Source organism: Aricia agestis, chromosome 19 (genome assembly GCF_905147365.1).
Source record: "Aricia agestis chromosome 19, ilAriAges1.1, whole genome shotgun sequence".
Classification (NCBI taxonomy): Eukaryota; Metazoa; Arthropoda; class Insecta; order Lepidoptera; family Lycaenidae; genus Aricia; species Aricia agestis.
Window position 1 is genome coordinate 1,322,690 of NC_056424.1, and position 18,784 is coordinate 1,341,473.

The following is an 18,784-nucleotide window of genomic DNA, read 5'->3' on the forward strand; positions in this document are numbered from 1 at the left end:
TTTCTTTAATCTTTAATGAAAAAATGACTTAAATCGGTTAAGTTTTGGAGAAGGAATCAGGGGACAACGAATCGTTGAATTTCCTCAGTAGTCTCTATCGCGTTCTGCGGTATAGGCTTGAGGTAAGGGAGACAGCTATAAATATTACACGTATTTTTTTTCATTTCTCTAGCCCCTGGTGTATCCTCTTAATGAGCCAGCTGATGCACTAGACCTCACGCTGTTTTGTTACTTATTTTAGTGTCCTTAAGATTTAATTTCGTTTGTTCTATACACTATTTTTAAGAGTATGAAGCTGGCTACAAAAAGAATGCGCTAAATTAGTTCCTGATTGGCGCAAATTTTGTAAAACTTGAAAAAATAAATTCGAAAAATTTGAATGGCGCTATAGAACGCGGTATTTGAGGCTCAATAGAATTTTAACATCCCGGTATTCGAGAGGTTAATTTATTTAGATCATTTTTTATCTCAAATATTCTAGAAGCAAAATTTCTAAAGAATTCTATATCTTAATATATATATTTCTTGTGTGCGTGTGTATGTGACTGAACTCCTCCTAAACGACTGGACCAATTTTGATGAAATTTTTTGTGTGTGTTCGTGGAGATTCGAGAATGGTTTAGATTTACAGTTTGGTCTACTGGAAAATGTTTTTTCAATTAATTTCTTATTTATAAGGAGTTGTTGATTTTGGAATGTTTTACATTAGATCCGGCGGACGGCGCTATCATCGCATTCAATATTATTCTATTTCAATTTTAGTTTGTCCTGACAGATGGTGCTACGATTAATTTGAAAAAAATTTTGTTATTCAATTCATGTGCTGATTAAAATATTAAATAAATAACACATAGGCTACAATTTTAACCGACTTTCAAAATGGGGGAGGTGTTATGTTCGTTTTCTTATATTCAACGATTACTCCGCCGTTTGTTAACCGATTTTCAAAATTTTTCTTTTGGTATATCATCCCAATTTGGTATTATATTCAGAAAAGTGGTGATCTGATGAAGGATCCATAAGTAATCGAGGGAACTCCTCAAAAGTTATAGGGAAACATATGGTGACTTCGGTTTCGTGAGAAGTATTCTAAGCATATGCTACCAACAAGTAAGATTTTGCACCGAGATATACCTGGTATAACGTGGTTCGGAAGGTGCTGAGAGAATTCCTGATTCTTTATAGATACAAGTTCGGGAGTTTCGGCGTTGTTTTAAGAACAGAAAGCATATGCTACTATGCAAATTACATTCTTCATCATCATCATCATCATCATCACTACCATATTATACCATTTCATAGTATTTTAGATCGAGACTCGAGTTTGCCAAGCGATAATTAAAAAAAATCTATATCTACCTAATATTATAAACCTGAAGAGTATGTTTGCTTGAACGCGTCAATCTCAGAAACTACAGGTCCGATTTAAAAACTTATCTCAGTGTTAGATAGATCATTTATCGAGTAAGACTCATCATTTATCGAGAAGGTTATATTATTACTCTAAGACTAATACGACAGAAGAAACTCAGGAAAATGTGGGAAAAACGGGGGAAATATTTTTTATGGGAAAATGTACCTACGGATTCTGTAAAATTTCTAATTTACGCGGGCGAAGCCGCGCGGGACATCTAGTTTAATATATATTCGGGCTTATCTTATTACTTTATTCTGTGATGTCACAACAAACATGGCAGCACAATATGGCGCGAACATTACTTTTAATGTCTATGTGCTAATGTAATAAACCTAGATAATTCTGTGAGAGAAAAACAAGATAAATAGGCTACCTTAATACTAGTTTTTCTGCCGTAAGGCGTATCTTATATTCTTTTAGCATTTTATTCTTTTACGTAATTAAAATGAACAAAAAACTATTGGCATATTGAAAAAGACCCTTATTTTTTACCCATTTAAAACAACGCCAAATAGGTGCAGTCTAATAAGAATGTATTGTCGCTTGAATGCTCGAATTTTCCGATTGGTATGAATTTTAAAAGATGCGTTATGTACTATGATATTGGCAAAGGTTACAATACTCGTAAATGTGGTCAAGATATACTTACTTTTAAATTTTTTATTATCGGTAAAAGTATTCTGCACAGTTGTGACATATTTTTCGCTATGGTCTATGCTTTTGTGTATTCACAAAGCCTTACCGGGAGTAAAGGTAGTTCTGGATTCCTTTTCAGTGGTTATGTCTGTGTGATTTCCCGAAAATGTGTATGAAATGTCTTGAGGAATTTCCGGAATGATACGATTCGAGAAGGGTTGAATTTGTCTCTTTTTAAGAGATAATTTTGACAAAAAAGGCCTACTTTAAAAAGTTTATCTTTGTCATGGGACCACCTTTGAAATGTCCTCTTTTTAACAAAAAAAGAATAATCAAAATTGGTTCATCAACGACAAATTTATTAAATAAATAAAAAACAAAAGGTCGATTTGAAAAACCTCCCCTTTTTTAATCATCTAAAAATGTTAAAAATAATATTTTATTAATCCAAATGATTATGCAGTGGACTGTACATATATTATATACATAGGTGTATATAAAAGCAGCAGCTAGGTGCTAGTTATTAGATTAGACAACATGCACATACTGCGGACGCTGCTTCTCCTGGGTAAGATTTATTTAAAAAAAAAAAAAACTTTTTACTTTCATTCTGTTTTTTTTTCTCTCAATTTTCACTCTCTTGTATTTATCCCAAGGAAGACAAAAATCGATAGATTCGTAGACGTCTACAAAAACGCGTAGGCTCGCTACGCGTCGTAGACAGCGTCTACGAGAGACTTTGTTACTGTTTTGTAAAACTGACTTTTTTTTAAATCAGAGCTTCATATTTGTTACACGCTGGCAATAATAATAGATTTTTGACAAGCTTACTGTCATTCCTTGGCATATCTTTTCATATAGTAATAATAATAATATCTATGGACGCTTCACACCACGTCAGTCTGGCCCCGTGCTAAGTACCTGAAGGACTTGTGTTACAGGTACCAGACAACGGAAATATATTATACTATACATATATTTAAGATTTTTATTATATCATACACATATTTAATACACATCCAGACCCGGGAACATTGAAAACTTTTTGTTCCGTCGGCGGGATTCGAACCCGCGACCCCTGGCTTGAGCTGCCACACACTCAACCAATTGAGCCACAGAGGTCGTCAAATGAACCGACGTGAGGTCTTATCGCGAGCGTGGACTTTTTGAGCTAATGCAGACAGCTTGTAAAGTATCACTTTATAAGCAACATACATACATATTATATATACATGAGTATCTCCACTCATGACAATGTCATCCAAGTGAATCAATATTCTTGTGACATTTCTGATTAAAAACTTTCGACTGTCAAAATTCTGACACAAAACCGTCACGCTTCCAGCTCTCATCGCCACAGCTTTTGCTGCACCGTGGCGCTGCATCAAGGCGGACGATGGCAGCACCATCTGCTTCGGTGAACTTGGCAGCCCGGTCATCGATAGGCCAATCATCAGCTACGGGAGATCCGGTCAGCCATGTGTGGGCCCCGCTGTTGTCTACACGCCCAGCCCGTGTCAATAATACCTGGACACATGACCATAAATTCTGACCATTAAAATCTGACACCACGTATTCTGACAAACGAAAAATTCGGACTTAAAATTTCTGACAAAGGCAAACTTTTGACTAAACTTTTGTGACATTAGCTAAATTCTGACAAATTTTTTTGACATATTCTGACTAAAGATGGCATGAGATTTAGATTTCGGAAAAATTATGTAAATAAATTTTCTTTACTTTTAGGATACAAAGTTAATAATATAATAAGACAATAATATGTCAGAAATAAACAATCAATTCTATTTCGATTACAAATATTGTTTTATTTCATAACTTGCTAAAGATAATATTTCAATATAAAACTCCTCAGTTACCGGGTCTATATTTTTACCTAACTATTTCTTCTGTAAATGCTTTAAATATATTACAAGACAAAAATAGTATATTTTTGGTCACCTTTACGTAACATTTAGTTTTTCTGGCTACACTTTCCTTTACAATTTTATACCGCAATCCCCATTGACACAGTGTAATAAATTAAAACACTCTTAAAGAATTTCTCCTGTTTCTGTAGCAGACATTTTTTAGTCTTGTCACCCCGCCCCGGAACACCGTTCCTCACTTAATAGCTACAAACATCCCGACGAACTTACGACACCCCACTTAGAGAACTTTTACTTTAATACTTTATACAATATTTTATATTTTATTCATCATTAAAATTGCCAAGTGAAGCAAAAACTTTGAATCTAAGTTTTGCTTTTCTCATCATCTAAAAATTTGATGTTAAATACTCATAAATAAGCAAACACTTCAAAACCCTGCTCTTTCTACTGTTAAGGTACGCGTACATTTTGACAAGACGCAGCAACGGGTGGTATTTTTCATATTTTTTATGATCTCAATAGCGGATTTCGTATTAAAAACGAAAAGGAATTGCGCCCCGCTGCACCCCGTCATAATATGCACGTACCTAACACGTATTATATTATTGATATAAAGGTACGTACTTGAGTACGTACGTGCGTATTAAGATCGTTGCTTGTTAGATCCATGTTTTATATCAAATTACAAGATTGTATTGTCATTAAATCTCAATCAATTTGATGCGAATACGATTTTGTAGGTTCATAAGGAACTGACTAGATAGAAACTGCATTAGAATAGCAGATTTGTGACGTAATTTTGAGACTCATTACCCCTCTTTCAAATATAGTCTCAAAGGTGTGATGATGATTATTATAAAACTTTGGCGCGGAGAAAAATTCTCTTTGATAAAAAACTCCTGTTCTACGTGCTCATTCGAACTTTCGAAATTAGAACATTATGTTCTGTCGGGCGAAATTATAATGTTGCCAGCATTTTTGGGGAAAGTTCCCGACGAAAGGGGTAAAGTTTATACGGGAGTAAAAATGCCTTTGATGGAACTTGCAAATGCACTGCCGGTTCGGCCATTTTGGAATATGTAAGCGTGGCTTTCGCTATCGGAGGGTTTCTGATTCGAAAAAATATTGGATGAATTGGTGTGGATCTGCTTCGCCAAAAATTAACAATTTTTTAAATTATATGCGTACTTAGGGTTAGTTTAAAACTGGACACGATGAGACTCGCATTTTAAATGTAGCGACGTAGAAATGAACGTTGCACTTTCAGTACTTCAATGTGTATCTTCTTGTATTGTAAATAAAATTCACTTTTGAATGGCCTTTTTAAAAATTCCTCGCATCGCCTCGTCACGTTGCAGTATAAACTATCCCTTAGTATTTCGGGCTGCGCCGCGCTGTAGAGTATCGCTCTTGCATTGTGTATCTTCCTAAGTAGAAAATAAAGTTCATTTTGCACCTTATAAACACTCTCTAAGTGATATTGACCCTAAATAAAAAAAATATATTAAAAGAACAATAATATACTATACAAGATGTTAAGTGTAAACACCGTTATCCTTGAAACCATCAAATGAGCCCGTCAAAATGAACAACTTTTTCTATGAGAACAATGCTGGGAACTCAAAAATATCCGTCTTCATACCCATATAAATTGCCGATCTAGGCATCCGTATGAAGACGACATTTTTTTTCAGTTCCCAGTATTGTAGAAAAATTTGTTAATTTTGACGGGCTCATTTGATGGTTATAAGTACGGTCGAATTGAGAAATCCTCCTTCTTGGAAGTCGGTTAAAAAGCTGATAAAATGCGCTTAGTTCTAACCAAACCTATCAAACTCTCGTTCTTAACTCCTGAACTCCAATCGTAGGTAATTTTGGATAATCTTGCGCTACGAGTTCCAAACTATCCAGGTAACTGAAATCTTCCGGAAACTTCGATTCGGAATTGAATCCCCGATCCCGATAGATATGTCAGGAGTTAGGTACTGGGTATTTGCGGCTAAAGCTGATCGCACATATTTTGTCAGCACCGTACGCGTCGAACGCACCGCGTAGTACACGAAATGCGGCGCGTACGGTGCGGACGAATGTGCTAGGCTTCACATCACTTCATATAACGAAATCTAAAATGCGGCGCGTTCGGCGCGTGCTGATAAATGTGCGATCGCCTTTAAGGGTCAATTTATACTAGCGCAGAGAAGCGAATTATTAAAACTGAATATAACAAATTCAACCTTAACTCGTACTTTATTACTTCTGAGAATTTAAAAAGGCGCGCGCATCCGCGCGAATTCGCGTCGATGCGCCCCACCAATGCTGATTGTCCTCGCAGAAGTAATGTATGCGTTATGCTCTTGAGTTAAGATTGAATTTTCTGTGTTTAGTTTTTGGGAATTCGCTTCGACTCTGCGCTAGTATAAATTGACCCTAAGCGAGACCCGTGATGGCTGCGTTACGTTGCAATGCGTTGCGTTGACGCTGCGACGTTTTTTTCGTAGCCTCTTCACGTTAGTCCACGAAGAACCAATACGGTCGATTACTAATGAAATGTTCATGATTGCCCACGATCAACGTCATTTGTTCAAGCTAAATAAATCTCGAAATCATGGAAATATTCATAGGCTAACGTAAAGAGGCGCCTTTCCACAGGTGGCCGACCTACAACGTAAAGAAGGACCTACATATCTGCTGCGTCGTCGGCTAAGGTTTGAAATAGGAGGGAAAACGCTGCGCTGTCACCATCTTGTATTGTATCGTCATAGTATGTATCGTCGCGTTGCTGCAACGTAATAGTATAGATACCCTAGCACAGGGGTCACCAATTAGGCTGCGTTTCCACTGAAGCGGAGCGGAGCTTAGCGGTGCCCGAATTGACCAATCGTGCTATTCCAGCGGAATGACAGCGAAGATTTCGAGCACGGTGATTTGTCAATTCGGCACCGCTAAGCTCCGGTCCGCTCCGCTCCGCTTCAGTGGAAACGCAGCCTTAGTTTCGCTCGGGGTCCGTTTTAAGACATGAAATGACCTTCGCGGTCCACACATTTTATTTTAAAAAAGTAACCATTTTTGTAGCTAATTATCTCTCTGAAGTTTGGTGTGAAATATTGGTGCAAGCTATAGATATTGACATTAAATCCTGCAGATGTTGAAGTCCCAAGACGAGCGAAGATCATCTTCGAACATGCTTGGTCCGCACACAATGGGTCGGCGTGGCGGTCCGGATGCGGACCGCGGTCCGCCATTTGGTGACCCTGCCGTAGCACACGGCAATTGTGGCGATGCAATCGTGTTACGCGCGTTCGCATCGCTACAAAAAGTCGCCGTGTGCTAGGCACTTGTAGAATGCAGTGCATTTTTGCTATCTGGCGTTCCTTGCAAAACGTACGGTTACGCGCGCTCAACGAATTTCAGCGTGAACGGAGCTGCGGACATCTTAAAGTTATTTATACCTATTACATTCCCTTTCCTTTTGTGGTATGAAAGTTTTTGATCGAACAATGGGGTCCCAATCTAAATTCTTACCATGACTTACTCCTTACATTTAAGTTAAAGGAGGATAGCGATTCTGGCGACGTTACGTTCGTTTGGGCCGCAAGTATCAATTGAGATACCAATCGTTGGACCGCAATAACCAATTCTTTTGAAACCATCGCTTTTATTCTTCTTCTATGACATGGATAGGATGAAAATATATGATCCAATTACTTATCGTTATCGTCCGGCATGTCATGAAAATTAATAATATAATAATAATATCTATTGACGCTTCACACCACGTCAGTATGGCCCTGAAGGACTTGTGTTACAGGTACCAGACAACGGAAATGTATTTAATACTTTTATACTATACATATATTTAAGATTTTTATTATAATAATATGATACACATATTATTTGAAAACTTTTTGTTGGCGCGATCCCCGGCTTGAGCTACCAACAGCCCACCAACTGAGCTGCAGAGGTCGTCGATTCATTCAAAGATTAATTTTAAAGAATGCCTGTATGTCTGATTGTCACATCTTCACCAGATTTATATATCAAAGCAAATTTTTTAGTTAATCGCTGTAAAATATTTCATCAGCGAGAAATAAATGCGAAACAGTATCTCTATTATCTATCCACGCTTAATATTATGAATGCGAAAGTGTGTCTGTCTGTTACCTCTTCACGCCCAAACCGCTGAACCGATTTTGCTAAAATTTGGTTTATAGCAGCTTTAACCTTGTAATTTTCTATATAAACCGCGATTGACAATCAGGTGTCAGATGTTGTCAATCGCGGCTTTGTATAGAAAATGACAAGTATTTGACAGGGAGTCAATGACCGCTACCGACTGCTATCCCGCGCTAGCCGTACATATTTCCCGGGATAAAAATTATCCTAAGTCATTTCCCGGGACTTAATTTTTTTATTATTGTACTAAATTATATTTTACGCTTCACAAAACGCTTGCTCTTCGTTTTCGGGCCGGTCCGCACTAATTTAAGATCGTTCATAAAAATTTTATAAGTTTCATGAAGGGGATTCGAGAGTTTTCCGATATAAGGCCAGGATCCCGAAGCGCTGACACACAGCGATTACACATTTTAATGGCCGCCATTTTAACATGGGTAAACGATTTGTGGTTAGCAGTTGAAATACGATTCGAAAATAAGAGTTAGTCTAAAATGCAGACAAAGAATAATAATGTCTGGTGGTAGAATTATATTGTGTTGGCATAGATGTTAAACTAGACACTCAAAATGATGAAACATAAAAATTCTTTTACATCGTTATTATTGTAAAATACTATGAATTAAGCTAACAATTAAGCTTTATGGTCTGTAATGTCTGTCAAAAAGTGAAGAAATTAAAAAGTGGCATCATTGATTTGAAAGGGATGACGCCAGTCATCCCTTTCAAATCAATCTAAGAAAAAAGGGATGACACTACGATGTTGCCACTTTTTAATTTCGTCACTTTTTTACAGATGTTACTAGAGTTTTCTTTAGTCTACGATTTGCCCAGCCCAGTTACCGTTTTTTTACTATAGTTAAAAATATATTAATCAATCAATAGCCATATGAAATCGATAAACCCCTGTTAAAATATTCGAAAACCGAGCATCACTTTACGATAAGATCATAGTCAAACATTTGGCACACTAAAGTGTGCAAAAGACGGGAAGTGTCGCCTCTTTTCGTCCTCATAATGATGAAAGCGTTAGTGGGTCGAAAGCTCAAAGAAATTTCGAACTTAACCATTGAATGATAAACCAACACTTTCCACGAGTGCAGCTTTAATTAAAAGTTCTTTCAACCCGTGTTTCAGAATTAATGAATCCAGAAAAATGTTAGTCGCAGAAGAAAGTCCGTTCGAGAAACTCGCGCATAATTAAAAGTAAACAACAAAGTTTATTAAAAAGATACACTTTATTAACAATAATAAAAATGTTTCAACTTTAATAGTGCATTCAGAATGACCCAGATCCGCCGCCATTAAACTCTGTATAGCCAAAAGATCTGGGAACTGTTATGGCGTCTATAAAAATGATATAAAATTAAAATTGTAATTAGAATTATGAATGGATGGATGGTCGGTTTATAGCTCCATGATAGAAGATAGGCTCTTATGGTTATATAAAGTTCTATATTGTGTATTCATACTAAGGCCGGTATAAATAGTCATGCATCTCGGTCTCAAGACACGGTTCAGGCTCTGTGATTGGTTGACTGTCAAAATTTGGACCAATCACAGAGCCGAACCGCGTCTTGAGACCGAGATGCATCTTGAGTACTTACTGACTATTTATACCGGCCTTAATATTATAAATGCGAAAGTGTGTCTGTCTGTCTATCTGTTAACTCCTCTCACCCAAACCTCTGAACTTATTTTGCCAAAATTTGGTATGGAGATACTTACTTATCGCGCGGGAACCGTTCATGTTTCCGGGATAAAAAGTATCCTATGTCCTTTCCCGGGACTCAAAATATTTCCATACCAAAATTCAGCAAAATCATTTCAGCGGTTTGGGCGTAAAGAGGTAACAGACAGAAATTTTCACATTTCTAATATTAGTACGGATATAATGTTGTTTATAATATTATGTTTACTGTTTGTCCTCGTTACTATCACAATCAATGTTAATCTTAATAAAGCAAAGCTCACAGCTGTAATCAGTAATCACTAATCAGTCAGCGCTTACGACAATAATCCTAGCAATTTAAATGTCACAGTTATCCGCGTACAGAAATGGCACATTAATTTGGTCGAACTACAATTCTTTGTTTGAAATAGATTAAAATGAATTTAAAGTGAATTTTAACTTACACAGGGTGTAACAAAACAAAGTGATTAAACTTTAAAGTGTGTATGTGTCACTTATAAAGAGTTCACTGTGAAAAAAAGCAGCGCTGAAAGAGCAACATTTCTTTTGCGATTTGTATGGGCGTCATGAATTTGTCCATCCAATAGCAATAAAAATACACTTTTTCCCTAAAGTATTGTCACTTTGTTTTACTACATACAGTGCCGTAAATAGGGCGGTGCCACCGGTGCCCAGGCACAGGGCGTAGACTCTGGGGGGGGGGGGGGGGGGGGGGCGCAAAAATGGCCAGACCAGGCGGGTATATTATTTTATACAGGATAATTTCCCACTGCGCCCCTAGTGCTGCACAGTGTGGGTGGTATAATCATAACAGGCGAAAGGCCTACGTGATATCAGACGGCTCGCCTGCTTGATTTCCCATATCAGTTCTTTAAAAAAAGTTTGTTTTCCAAAATTTTAGTTCTTATTATAATTATTGGTCTACCAACAGTCAACACCATGTTTTATTTTATCACCCTGAATGAAATAAAATAGGCCTATACCTACATAGAATTGCCCCTATAATATCTAAAAAAAAACAAGGGCGCCCTCGCACAGGGCGCAAAAAAGGCTATTTACGGCACTGACTACATACTGTTAAATGTACCTACTAAGTTATCTAGGTAAAGTTGCCTTAAGATAAACTTCAATATTTTTAACTTTTTTTTTCTTAACTATAGGCCACGAAGAGTAATCGAGTCAATAAATAGTTCCAGGAAACTTATGATTATTTGACCGAACTATAACTTGGTTGTTATAGGTCGGTCATATAATTTTCGTTGCGCAAGCTATAGTCCGTCAAGAAAGTGAAGAAATTAAAAAGTGGCAACATCGTAGTGTCATCCCTTTCAAATCAATCTGAAAAAAGGGATGACACTACGATGTTGCCACTTTTTAATTTCTTCACTTTCTTGACAGACTATACGTGTTTGTGAAAGTAACTGGAGCTATTATATTTTGTATATACCTATGTATATTTAAGCCGTCGAATATTAAATAAGAGTAACGTTCTATACTGTATTGTATTTCGATGACTATAGATATTTTTAGGTACTTATAGGTATTTTTCTCGATATCCCTTTCTTGTCCCTCTTGTATTTCACGGCCAAATTCTGCGGTGGGGTCCCTCGAGGAATGTTCGGAAAAACAATTTCCGGCGGGCCCAGGACCTCGGGGCCCCGGGGGCCCGTTAGTGCCCCTCTAATGTCAATTGACATGGATCATGATTTATCTTGGCCATAATTGACATTTCAATATTTTTGATCGTTAAGTGGTGATTAATGTTGGGATTCAGAGTATCCGGTTTCGGTGACGGTCGCTGATATTGAAACAAGACCTGTGCCAGGATCACTGATACAAGTGGCAAATTATTGTTAATTAAGAAAATTATAAAAGCGCCGACGAAGTGTCCTCGCTTCGTCGCACTGTATGGCATTTTGCGGCCTCTTAAGGTGCGTCCACATTTGTATCATTTGTGCGATCAGATCTCCGATCAAATCTCCGTCGCGATATTGATCATTCTTCATATTCATATTCATATTGATCGACGCCTATTAGATCATTCTGCCGATCATGCGCGTTATTCGCGTATTTGATACGACACGTATCAGATACGCGGTTAATAGAGATCGGGGCATATCATGATACGCGTATCATTTTGATACGCTTCGATGATACGCGACGGAGATCTGATCGCGCAAATGATACAAATGTGAACCAAGCCTTATCCGGTACTCCGTTGTGCAAAAATTTGTTTATCGCGCGGGAACCGAACACTTTTCTGGGATAGAAATCTAATCCTATTTCCTTACACGGGACTCAAACAATTTTGGTATGGAGGTAATACCAAACTCAAGAGGTAACAGACAAAAAGACAGACAGACAAACTTTCGCATTTACAATATCAGTATGTTTATCAAAGATAATTATAAATTACATCACACCATAAATTAAGTGAAATATCTTCTCGTAGTCCGCGTCTCACCTTGAAAAATTAAAATAACGAGCGCGAGGCGAGATAACGGGGAAATTAATAAGCGCATACCGACCCCTCCCTTATCAGACCCCCATAAATCTACCCCAGTCGGCCTCGAACCCCGGCCCGAGCCGCACGACCCTCGGTCCCGACTCCCTCCCGGCTTCTTCGCCACTAGAGCGATCTTTTCACGTTCGACTGCGCCTTAACCCCCGGTAATAATTAAATCCGCTTCTGTGTAAACGTCTCATTAAAAAGGAAAGAAGTGAAGTGATTCTTTATCAGTCTGTGCTCCGCGGAGCTGACAGCTGTCAAAGTGACGTTTGCACTGGTGAGTTTTGAGTTTGGAATTTTTTTAATTATCATTGAGTTTGTTTTGTAAACAACAAGTTCAAAGCAACTAGCTTGTCCGACAGTACCTACCTTATAGTAACTTTGATATGGTTTCAATTTTTTTTGACAGAAGTATAATATCTATAGTCCGTCAAGAAAGTGAAGAAATTAAAAAGTGGCAACATCGTAGTGTTATCCCTTTTTTCTTAGATTGATTTGAAAGGGATGATACTACGATGTTGCCACTTTTTAATTTCTTCACTTTCTTGACAGACTATATCTAGACAGCGTCGTTATTTGGCGCTAAATTGTTCACACAAACTCCTATAAAAAGCTCAGCTTGCCATTAGTACTTCCTTTAACCTTTTTTTAGCCTACGATGGCTGAATGCTGAGCAAAGGCCATTTCACCCTAAGCAATTTTGATCAACTTATTTTTTACATAATATTGTCATGATACCTATGTACACACATAGTGTAGTTAGGTAGTTATCAGTTATGGTACCTACCTAGTTTTTTAAACGCTTTTTTGACATAAGCGTTCGTTAATATGACGTTGACGTTCGACTCGTCTAATGTCAATTCCATACATTTTGATCGGCGATTCTATAACGAAGCGAAAACGAAAAAGTTTCGGCTAAATGGCCAGCGGGGCTAAAATGGTCGCTTTGAAGAATCATGACATGAATCATAATATGATTTATTTTTCTGAAATCGAAAAATGCAACTCTGCTTGCAATTCATTTCTGTATTTTTGTACTGATTTGACATTTGTCAGTTTGACAGTTTTAACAATTCATTTGCTGAATTTATTGAGAGGAATTGCTAAATGTGACCATTTTAGCCCCGCAGAGCCAGTAGGGCTGACACACGCAAGTCACGACACGGAGCCACCATAAATCATGGGAGCAATTACCCAACATTCCCCGGAGGTATTTGGAATTCATCTTAAACTTCAAAATTAAATTACCGACTTGTTTTGGACGATTATTGAATATCGGAGGAGGTTTCTTCTCGAATGTCAGGTTGTAATTCCTATTTTATGAAAAAGATTAATAATACTTACTTGAAAAGGTATTCATACTGTTGGTTACATAAAAAAATCGGCCAAGTGCGAGTTGGACTCGCGCATGAAGGGTTCCGTACAATAGAGCAAAAATAGGCTGAAAATTGTGTTTTTTTTATGGGAGCCCCACTTAATTCTTTCATTTATTTATATTTTATTATAAATAATTATTAAATTACAAATAAAACTGAGTATTTCGTGAATATTTGAAGTGCTTATGTATTGCCGTAATTGATATCGAGCAAAAAATAGCAAAAAAAAAAAATGGGAGCCCCCCTTAAATATTTAATTTATTTTGTTTTTAGTATTTGTTGTTATAGCGGCAACAGATATACTTATACAATCTGTTAAACTTTCAGAAATCTAGCTATAGCGGTTCTTGATTTACAGCCTGGAGACATACAGACAGACGGACAGACATCGAAGTCTTAGTAATAGGGTCCCATTTTTACCCCTTGGGTACGGAACCCTAAAAACCAAAATAATTTAAGTCATACCAGTTAGTCAATAACATATTGTTGAAATGAGGGTTTTTGATATTCTATTTGTCACCAGATGCCGCTATGTGGCCTTAGGGTCTATCGTGTCAAATAGGCATACTATCGTGACACATGACAGCTACATCGTGACATATGACAGCAGTTTGACACGATATACCCTAAGCTACATAGCGGCACCGTAGCAAATATAATATCAAAAAGTAGTTTGTCTAAATTACTACTACCGTTGTACGAACGAACATACTTTTTTCGTCGTAGTAGAGTAAAACTTGTTGATATAAGACTTTAACCTAAACAATTAACATTACATTTGTAACGAAATAATATGAATACTGATTATTATAATGTAACATTTGTTTGTTTTCTTATATTTACATTGTGGAATTGTGAAGTACAACAAAACGGCTCTTTCGCGTGTCCCGTTGGAACCTTCGAAGACATTTTTAATTTTGTAACGAAAATAGTTTGCCGTAAGCAATTAATTGTCGGTCATACATCAATGTCGTTTTATCGCGATCCGCCGACACCTAGCAAGGCCTAAAATATTTAAAAATTACCATAATTTATGTATAGAAGACGACAAGCGCCATTGTTAAAATTTTTAGCGAATTCTGAAATGTATACGCCGGTTGTTTTAATTGGACTAATAGTTTTAGTTCTTTGTAGAAATAAATGTAGGTTGTAGGGTTGCTAGTTAACTAACCCTTTGTATTAATAAACTAGCTGTCCCGGTGAACTTCGTGTTACTTTAAAACCTTCCCTGGACTTCTACGAATATTTTGAGACTAAAATTAGCCCAATCCATTCAGCCGTTTTCGAGTTTTAGTGTTACTAACACAATTGAAAATCCATTTTCATATATATAAAGGTATAGTATTTACATGACGAATTAGCTGTCTAAGGTCTGTCAAGTGAATTTTCCAAAGACGTAGAGCAGTGGACTTTGTAATAGTTATACCTAAACGATGTTTCTAAAAGTGTTTTGCCATTTTCGGTAACAGTTTTTGTGGTGTAACGCGCTATGCTTTGGATATCTGGTGGAAAATCTTTTCTCTATAGGACCATTCCTATACCAAGATCTATCCCAATTCCTAAATACAGGGTGCAATTAAACCTTCCTGCCAAATTTTTTCCAGGACTTAGCTGTATCATTACGAGAGTCCATTTAAGTAAAAAAACTTGGGTGTTTTTTTTATGACATATTTTATCCCATTTAAAATCGTTGCAGAACGGTCACTCGCGCGGGTGACGCGTCATGTCCATTTTTTTAGGATAACTTTCGGAAGCTATATTTATCAACATTTTAGTACTGAGTGACTATAAAAGAAAAAATACGTGTATTTTTATTTTTAACAAGGATCAATATATCAAAATTTGGCAGAAAAATTTAATTGCACCCTGTATAGTTTAGTTACAACATTTATCAGTGTTTCCGATGAAAACCTTTAGGCTTCACTGTTTTTCGTTTTTGAGTTTATTTACTTTTTAGGACTTCTGACCAATCAGAAAGTCGAAACCAAATCGATGCTGTAATAACATTAGATTAAATATTAAGCTACATCAGGGTGCTGATGCTTCCACTCAATCTCACAAGTTTCCGGTGTAGATAACACACATCCATACATCCATTAAAGTGGTTTTAATTTTACGATCTCTCCCAACATAAATTATCTGGCAAGTACCCGTATGCATTTCACTATGCCAGTGGTTCCCAAACAGTTTGGACAACGGACAATGTATTTTTTTTTCTTCTCCAATTTTACATCACAGCTTTACATGTACGAATTGAGGAATTATACTATGATGGTACATTTTTAATACATGAAAATGTTGTGTTTTCTTAAAATATTGTCATTCAACAAAATATATTTAATTTTAACTAAAATGCATAATATCTTTAATGAATAAAATTACTTATGTTCATTTCAATCTATAAATAGTAATTTTATTAAAGAGCTCTAGAGCATTTTACACCAAATTTGAAAGACATGCGGTCCTAAAATATAGGAATATTTATAATGGTTATGTGCAATGCAAATGGTTGGGAAGCACTGCACTATAGTAATAGTCAATGAGGCGTACCGTGGGGTCATTATTGCCGAATCTAACTCCCATGACGCTCGCGGGTCGCACGCGCCACCTTAAATATTCAGGGGTTAAGATGGACCCCATTACGTTCACCCCATGTTTTTATATGGGGTACAAAATACTTGTTTACGCCATGTTTTTTTGTAGTTTGGGAAACATTGTTGGTGTAGCGAATTGGTTTTTTGTTATTAGAGTTTTGTTGTTTTTTGTGATTTAATTCTTGTGACTTGTGGCTTGCTTTTGAATAAGATTTAGGTTATTTGTCTCTATCTCTTGATCTAAAAGCAGCAAGAATACTTTCGAATAAGCTTTAAACATGAAAAGATTGCAAAGGGCCCTTCAGGGGAAATTGTTATCGCTAAATGAGTAAAAGAAACAAATTGAAGTAAAGCGGACATTATGATTTAATTTCCCTTGCAAACCAATAATCCATCCTTATATTTCAGTCCCGGGAAGGTCCTTATAATATTTCTCAATTCGTTCTCGCTGAGCATTTTCTTTCCGAAGAGATAATGCCTCAAAGTATCCTCTTGTTCGTATTGCAACATTAAATCGTCGTTAATTTTGAGTGCGACAACCCTATTCTTGTCGAGCGGCTGACATTGACAGCTGTCAGCTAAAGCGCGGGAAGCGTCGCCGAAGTTTTTGACGATGTCAAATAGCACACTGACGGCTATGAACCGCGTCTCTTGGTAGAGTATCGCTAAATTGGGGTCGTCCCTCCCACAGTCGCAGGAAAAGGGGATGTTTTGAAAATGTATGTTTCGGTACCTAGCGTAGGTGCAGTTTGGTATCAGTTGCGTCGTTTTTGGCCACACGAACAATAGTCTGTAGTCGCCGACTAGTTCTGCGCCTTGATGTTCCTTGATTTCCGTGGTATACACATTTGAAATGAGAATACTGAATACGAGTATGATTAAGCACAACATGTTGTTTAAGCCACTGATTCGTCACTGATATCAATTGTTTTGATTTATGTAATAAGATCATAGTTTATGTTATGATTTCACATGTTATCATCGCCTGGGTTTATCATTGTTTTTGTGAAACTTGGTGGGTGCTGACTACTAACCGATATAACAGAAACTTGTGGAAACCTATCGCAAAACCGACTAAATAAGGTACCGTATTTAATTACATATCTTAAAGTGTTATTATCGACGAAAGTAATGACTATTAGCTTTGTCCACACTGTGCCTTTTTCTGTTCGTCAAGGGCATGCGCTATAGCGCACTCAACAGCGAACGTGAGGCATGCCCGCGACGCATGCCCTCTGACCGAATCCAAAACTTCAAAAATGACAATATTGGCGTTGCGTTCCTTTACGCATTCGATTATTGAATGCGCCAATATGAAAGTTGATGACGAAAATTGAAGATAAAAGTGCACAGTGTGGACATAGCTAATGACCAAGTGAGCCATTAGTTATGTACAATAATTGAAGACGTGAATGGAAAAATCGAACAAGTAACATTTCGTAACATTCGGACAATAACTACTTAGTTCCCCAATTATTTTAATAAAACTTGTAACTTATCTACTTCATAACCTAGCTAATGTATCTGGCTACACATATAATCCATAGTTTTTTTATTTCAAATATTTTTTCCGACCCTAAACCCTCCATTTAGTATATAATCAAAGCCTCCATTTAAGCAAAAAAACGGGAAGTTTTTTCATGTTACTTACCATATTCTTCCACTCACGTCTTGAATTGTAAAATGACAATTATTATGATCACTAAAATGACGTTATTATGGCCGCTTTTCTAGTTTTTTTTGACAGAAGTTTATCTGTACAAAGTTATTAAATTATTTCATTAAGTACAACGTTATTTATATTTAATCAAAAGCCCTGTGGAATAAACTCCTGTGATTCACATTAGAAGTGAAGGTTAACAAAATACTGTAGAATATAATAATGGAGGAAATGATACAGTTACAACAAATTAATATACATATAATATAAATAAATCAAAATTACTTTTATATTCTGAAGGAAAATTATAAAAATCATTTTCGGAGCGTCTACAAACAAAGCAAGAAAAAAATATATAATTTGGAGCAAGCATTTAAAAGTGTATTAAATGCAGTAGATATTAATTATACAAAACCGAAGAAGGAAAGTGAACATAGTCACCCGTATAGTATTTACTTTGAGCAGAGCAGCATTCCGTCGTCATATTTAAGGAAGTTGATGCCGGCGACCACCTCGCGGATCTCCTCCTCCGAGGGTTCCACCTTGGAGAAGATCTTGTGGCGCAGCACCGGCCCGTCCTGCTCGTACTGCAGCATCATGTTCTCATTCAGCTTTAGAGCCACCACCTTCGTCATGGGGTACGGCTCGCATTCACAGTCATCGGCCAACGCTTGCGTCGCCTCGTCAAAGTTTTTGACGATGTCAAAGAGGACATTGGAGCTCTGGAAGCGAGTTGCCTCCCATAGGATGGCTAGCTTGGCATCCTTTCGCTTGCACTCGCAGGACAGCTCCAGTTTGCCCCTGTGCGTGTAACGAGCGTAGGGGCAGGTCCCGATC

General features: G+C 37.1%; 1 protein-coding gene across 6 annotated transcripts in view; it reads left to right on the forward strand.

The window, feature by feature from the left end:
* LOC121736801 (igLON family member 5) overlaps nt 1-18,784 on the forward strand; it is a 113,429-nt gene that overhangs the window by 63,943 nt on the left and 30,702 nt on the right. Inside the window, exon 1 of one of the 6 annotated variants that reach the window (XM_042128192.1) lies at nt 17,250-17,370. The exons of 4 other annotated variants lie outside the window; for them this stretch is intronic. The gene's annotated coding sequence lies outside the window, so the exon portion shown is untranslated. Of the gene's footprint in view, nt 1-17,249; nt 17,371-18,784 lie in introns of those variants that run through there. One more of the 6 variants, XM_042128195.1, reaches the window with a different exon arrangement.